The sequence below is a fragment of the Hypanus sabinus genome, chromosome 10 (assembly GCF_030144855.1).
Source record: "Hypanus sabinus isolate sHypSab1 chromosome 10, sHypSab1.hap1, whole genome shotgun sequence".
Lineage (NCBI taxonomy): Eukaryota > Metazoa > Chordata > Chondrichthyes > Myliobatiformes > Dasyatidae > Hypanus > Hypanus sabinus.
In genome coordinates this window covers 91,113,035-91,119,426 of record NC_082715.1, presented here as the reverse complement: position 1 = coordinate 91,119,426, position 6,392 = coordinate 91,113,035, and the positions used below count along the sequence as shown (strand labels likewise).

The 6,392-nt window shown below is 39.7% G+C and overlaps 1 long non-coding RNA gene across 1 annotated transcript; it reads right to left on the bottom strand.

Annotated features, from left to right (window-relative positions):
• Nucleotides 1-808: 808 nt before the first annotated feature.
• Nucleotides 809-4,557, bottom strand: LOC132400855 (uncharacterized). The gene is made up of 2 exons (XR_009514414.1): nt 3,905-4,557; nt 809-2,741 (listed from the first exon to the last, which is right to left on the bottom strand). It is a non-coding gene; the product is annotated as an uncharacterized LOC132400855 (long non-coding RNA).
• Between the last annotated feature and the right edge of the window lie 1,835 nt (nt 4,558-6,392).

Below are 6,392 nucleotides of genomic sequence, written 5' to 3'. Positions count from 1 at the left end.
ACCCTTTCAACTCAGCACCATGGATGTGAACAGGAGTGTGTGCTCTGCCAACAGCCCCCCCCCCCCCCGCCCCACTTCCTGGAGTAAACGAAAAACCTGTTTGTTTTGTAGACATTGATGGAATGATTGTCAATGACCCCACATCACTGAGCTCCCATTCTTTTTTATGTACTCTAAGACATCTTTATTTAATTTAAGGCTTTATGGTGGCAGCATCGTCAATGTTGTGGATTAAGTTAGAGAAGAATCTGGCCACGCAGTTGTGAATGCACAGGATCTGATGACATAGCTCTGTGCAGCACAAGAGATGAGAATAATTGTTTTGGAGGTGTTGCTGCCTATACATGCTTAGTGTGCTCTGTTAGTCAGCAGCTCAAAGTTCTAGTTGCAAAAGGAAGTGTCATCTCCCAAGTCTAAAAGTACAAAGATGAGTTTAATTTTGATCATCACACCATAGGAAAGGTTTGATCACATTGGAAAAGGTGCAGAGGATATATGAGGATGTTGCCTGGGCTGGAAGATTAGAGATATTATTTATTTATTGAGATACAGTGCAGAGTAGGGCCTTCTGACCCTTCGAGCCATGCCGCCCAGCAAATCCCCAATTTAATGCTAGCCTAAATAACGGACAATTTACATTAAATCCCCAATTTAATGCTAGCCTATGTAACCCCCTGGGTCGCCTCAGGCTCGCTCAGCTCGTTCTCGTCTAGGGGGAGCAGCCTTCGGCCCCGTCAAACTGGGTAATCAGCTGGTGTGGATACTGTGTGATGTCCCCGCCTCGCCCAAAACCAGACAGTACACCATATGCGATTAAATGAGAACAATTTATAAAGGTTACTATAACTAAGTGATTAATAACGACACAGTATATATGAAGAAAAAAAATAAAGGCGCCAAACTTATCAAAGTCCAAACCACTTTGTGCACAACCATTGGAGCTCAATTACTGAAGTCTTCTGGCCACCATTCGATCCCCTCCGAATTCCTCGACTCGCAGCTCAGGACCCTCTGAGTGGTCAGCCAAGCACATCTAGCTTCATCTCCTCTCCTCGGAGTACCTCCTGGCCTCGGACCTCTGCTTGGGGTCCATTCCTCACCCAGTTTACAGCATAGCGTCCTCTCTCTCTCACCCCCTCGCGCCGATCTGCCCAAAAGCCCGCCAACAATAGCTTACAGACTCAGAAGAAAGAACAACATTAATCCCAATTGGTTTACAAAGGAATACAATTCTCATTATCAGTAAATTTTAACCCAAACAAGCTTCCAGCACTCTCTCGAAACAAAGAAGCATTCCTACTTTTAACAAAACAAAGAAGCCATTTTGATTACATACACTGTAACAAAGAAAAAAAAAGAAACCCCCTTTACACCTAAATACGGGACAACTTACATTAAATCCCCAATTTAATGCTAGCCTAAACACAGGACAATATTCAATAGGTTGAGATTATTTTCTTTTGAACAGAAGAAATTGAAAGGAAACTTGAATGGGGTGCATGAAATTGTTAAGAGATGAATCAAGTAAGTAAATAAGAAGAATATATTTCCCTTATCATGGAGGTAATTTTTTAAAAAGGAGGCATAAATTCTAGAATTGACTGACTTTAATTCAGGTTTTCAGCATCTCAATCAGATTATTGAACATTCTTACCAAGTGATTTGAAATTTGCTAATTGGGGTAACAAGATTTTTACAGTTTTCTAAAAGGCCTTAAAGTCATTAGCTAAAATGATGTTATTCAGTTACAAAGAATTCAATTCAGATATTAAAAAATGTTTTAGCAAATCACCCAAATAAAAATTCAAACATCTTAATTTCACTTTCTGAAGCTAGATACTTATGCAGATGACTACATATTTTATTTCATATCCAGCTTTTTAATCTTTCATGGTTTTCCCTCTACCAACGCTACTAAAATCCTGGCATTCCTAGTGTTTAGCATTCCACAAATGGGCGGAGATGCTTTCAGCTGCCTTGACCCCAGCTCCATAATCAGAATCAGGTTCATAATCCATGACATGTTGTGAAACTTCTTGTTTTGCAGCAGCAGTACACAGCAAGACATAAAAATTACTGTAAGTTACAAAAATTAAAAAGTGCATGAGAGGAATAATGCAGTCTTGTTCATGGACAATTCAGAAATCTGACAGCGGGGGAAGAAGCTTTTCCTAGAATGTTAAGTGTATGACTTTAGGCTCCTGTAGATCTGCCCCAATTGTAGTAATGAGAAGAGGCTCCTTTCAATACTATTCATTGGAGTCTCCATACCAGCAGATGTTGCAACTATACAGCACCACCATACATCTGTAGAAATCTGTGTCTCTTTCTCCTCCAAGATGCTCGCCTGGCCACCAAATCTAAATCAGCTTAATATCAAACCTTGTTTCAGATTAGAGCTGTCAAGTGTCTTGGACACTGCATCAATATTAAACAGAGTTGTTGCTGCAAAGAAACTCATATTCCATTTCATTACATCATCTTATCAGTTTTCATGTAACCACTTTGAACGTGCATTATCTCCAGGCACATCCATGGGAGAGGAGTTCAGTTTCCTTTTGGAGTGCATGGCAGCTTGCAGCCATAAACATCTGACTGAAAGCTCAGTTTCCTCCAGTAAAGCTTCCAGTCAAGGATGTTTACAGCAGCACATACTGTCAACCTACTTGAGTAGCCGCTGCTTTCTCCTCATGCAATATGTCGTGCCAGCCAGCAGGAATAACCAGGAGGTTCAATGTGGCCTGAACAAAACAGAAAAAAACATTAAAAATCAACCAATTGGGTATTTACTGCCCAGGCCAAAATTAGAGCACAGAGCAAAAATGCAGCTTAACTCAGGAAGACAACATGCAGTATGGTCAGCAAGTTTATATGGCTATGGAGGCTAAGCCATTACATATATTTAAAGTGGAGGTCGATGGGTTCTTGATTAGCCAGAGCATCAAGCGTTATGGAGAGAGGTTAAGAAAATGGGGTTGATAGAGATAATATATCAGCCATGTGCATAGGGCAGAGAGGCACAATGGGCTGATTGGCCTAATTCTGCTCCTATGTCTAATGATCCTATTATAAATATTCAAATTAAAATACTCTTGGAACTTGGTGGTACTAAAGATTAACTATATTGATTCCTTGGCTCATTTATACCATGGGCCGCCACAGTAGCACAGCAGTTATCATGACACAACTACGGCTTGGGTGTTCTTAAGTTTGGAACTCAATTCCAGCACCAATCTGTAAGGAGTCTCTGTACATCCTTGCCCTGGACTGTTTGGGTTTTCCCCAAGTGCTCCATTTTCTTTCAACTGTCTAAAGATGTACCAGTTAGATTAATTGGTCAATATAAGTTATCCCATGATTAGGTGAGGGATAATTGGGGTTGTGGGGTTGCTGGAGTGGCAAGGCTCAAAGCGCCTACTCTGCGTTGCATTGCTGAAGAAAATAAATAAGCACTGAAGAAGCGTCAGGGAATGCTACCTGATTAATATTCCAACATACCTTAACTTCTGTTACAACTGCAGACCAGTTAATTTTAAGTAGTTGTTGGTGTAATCTGGTTTTGTACAGCACAGTGGCAGAAAAGAATATCCCAGGTATTCCATACAAGTTGTACAATCTGCAATACTGCAGCATCCATCAACATTGTCTTTATGATAGGTATCATTCTTTTTCCAATTACAAGTCCACCCTTTTAGCCTTCTACATTATTTGGTTCAAAGGACCAAGTTTTAAATTTTCTTCTTGCAAAATGTTTAATAAATTCAAAAATGATTCATCCTTCTTCTTCAGCCCTTTACCTTATCGACCTATTACCTCACAGTTTCTCACCATGTCCCTTCCTCATTCACCTGCCTTCCCCCTTCACCTATCAACTTCCAGCTTGTACACCTTCCCCTCCACTCACCTTGTCATTCTGCACTTTTCCCTTTCTTTTCCAGTCCCGATGAAGAGTCTTGGCCCAAAATGTCGACTGTTTATTCCTCTCCAAAGATGCTGCCTGATCTGCTGAGTTCCTTCAGCATTTTGTGTGTGTTACTTCTGACTTCCAGCATTTGCAATATCTTTTGTGATAATGACTTGTGGCATCGTTTTTCTTCCCTGCCAGTCAAAACCTAGGCCTAAAATCAAAACTTTAAAAACTGCTCCTTGAAACTCAGGAGACATGAAACTACTTTTTTAAAAAAGTGAAAGAACCAGTCACTGGAGTCCAGTTCATGATTCAAACAGCATTGTTGAGCAGCAGTTCAATTCCTGCAACAAAACATACTTTGCTGAAGCAACAGAGAATTAAAAGACTAAATTTCCTAAAACTAGGTGGAGCAGATGTACAATTCGGGAATTGTCTAACATTGATTGTGTGCTATCAAAGATTCCTGGCAACCCACATATTTTCATTGGCCCAGTCAGTAGCAGAACAAAGCAGGGCTTCATTTCAGCAAAGCAATCCAGCATTCCAAGAATGCTTTAACACTTGGCATGCTAAACAAGGTTTGAAGAGGTTGGGCAATATAGTTTGAGATCTATAACACAAGGTGACTTAACTCTAAGTACTGCAAGTTGTAAAATATGAAGATTTATTTGCTTGTGAATAATTGGAAAGTCGACAAAATATGAAAGATCAAAGTAGTTCAGAAACTAAATTTTAAGATATTTTGTTAAAATATGACAATGTTCCTTCAGTAGATAATTCATTACAACAGAAGCATCAAATAGATCAAAGTCAGACGAGGCCATTAGAAAAACAAGATAATGTTGTTCATTGCTTATTGCTGAACTTGACATCGCCTTGAAAGGAGGATTCAAAGGTATTCACTAAACAACAATTGTCTGCTTTATTCCTATTATTGAAATCTATCCTTCTCAAGTCTGGTGCTCAAATTCTGGAAGCACTAAGGCAGCGCCTATCATGATATACCCACCCACTGCTAACAATACAAATAAGAAAGACACCTTTAAGATTGCTTTTCTATTTGTTTAAATCTGTCACAGCATCTTTTGCAGGCCAAAGTGTTGCCATATTTCATATTATGACATCCTTTGACTCATCAAATCCACACCAGCTCACAGAGCAACTCTGCTACCCTAAGAAACCCATGCTCTCTCAAACAACCCAACAACACCTGCCACCCACCTGCATCGGGGGGATACTCAACAGTGGCTCCTTGATCTGCCAACATGCCCGTGGGGTATGGGAGGAAAAGTACACATTCACATGGAAAATGTACAGTAGAGAAAGGGGCAGCAACAGAGCTCTGATTGAACCTGGGGAAGGAGAACTATGAACTAACAGCACTATCTGTTATGCCCCAGTGGCACCCCCAATTACTCCAAGTTCTATGTTTCTTAATTCTACTCACTAATTATTTTACTGAGGGAGCATATCAAAAGCCTTCTAAAGGTGCAAAGACATAATGTGCATTGGTTCAACATCCATTCTACAAGTTACATTTTCAGAAAAAGACAAGACATTTTTAAAGTAAGATTTTTCTTTCATTAGCCTATGCTGACTTTATTCTATGCATTCATACGCTGAGAGTTCTGTCATTGTATTTTTCAAAGTAATCCCCATTTTTTCCTCCCTCCTTTCAATATGGAAAGCTTACATTTTACACCCTCCATTGTATCAGAACTGCTCCAGAATTTAAAGAATATTGGAAGACACTTGATATTTGGAAAAAAATGTATTTGGTATGCTTGCCACCATAAGACAAGACATTGTGTATAAGAGTTGGGTGGTCATGTTGCATTGAATGAGAACATTGATTAGATGGCATTTGGAGTTTTTGCCTGATTCTGGTCAACACACTATGGAAAAAATATGGCTGTAAAGCTAAATCTGCAGGAGAGATTCACGAAAGTGTTGCCGGGAATGGAAGGCTGGAGTTGTAACATGAGATTGGATTGGCTGGGTGTGTTCTCATTGGAACGTGGGAAGTTCAGGAATGACCAATAGGGAAAGGCTGTACTGGTGTATTGAGGCAATGATGAAATTCATTATTCAATGTTTATCCTTCATTGGGAACTGACTCCCAAATAAGTGGGAAGTCATCAACACTTTCTAGAGGAGACCCTCTCTGTACCTTTATTGTCAGAGGGAGCTTCTGTACAATGAAGACAAACTTAAAAGTGTTTAGCTTTATGGATACTAAATAAAATGTCTACCCTACATTAACTGTGTTGTGCATAAAGATCTGCTTTGCATTGAGGAAAATCAAGGTGAGGGTTTTTTAAATTTTATTTCGAAATATAGCATGGATGACATTCGACACTAATCTGTACTGGGACTGGGTCTATGGTATATCCTTTGTTAGGATCACAGCTCACATACCATCATATAGTAAAATGAAAATTCAGAAAAAAGTCGAAGTGTAGACAAATTTGGGGGTTCCTCA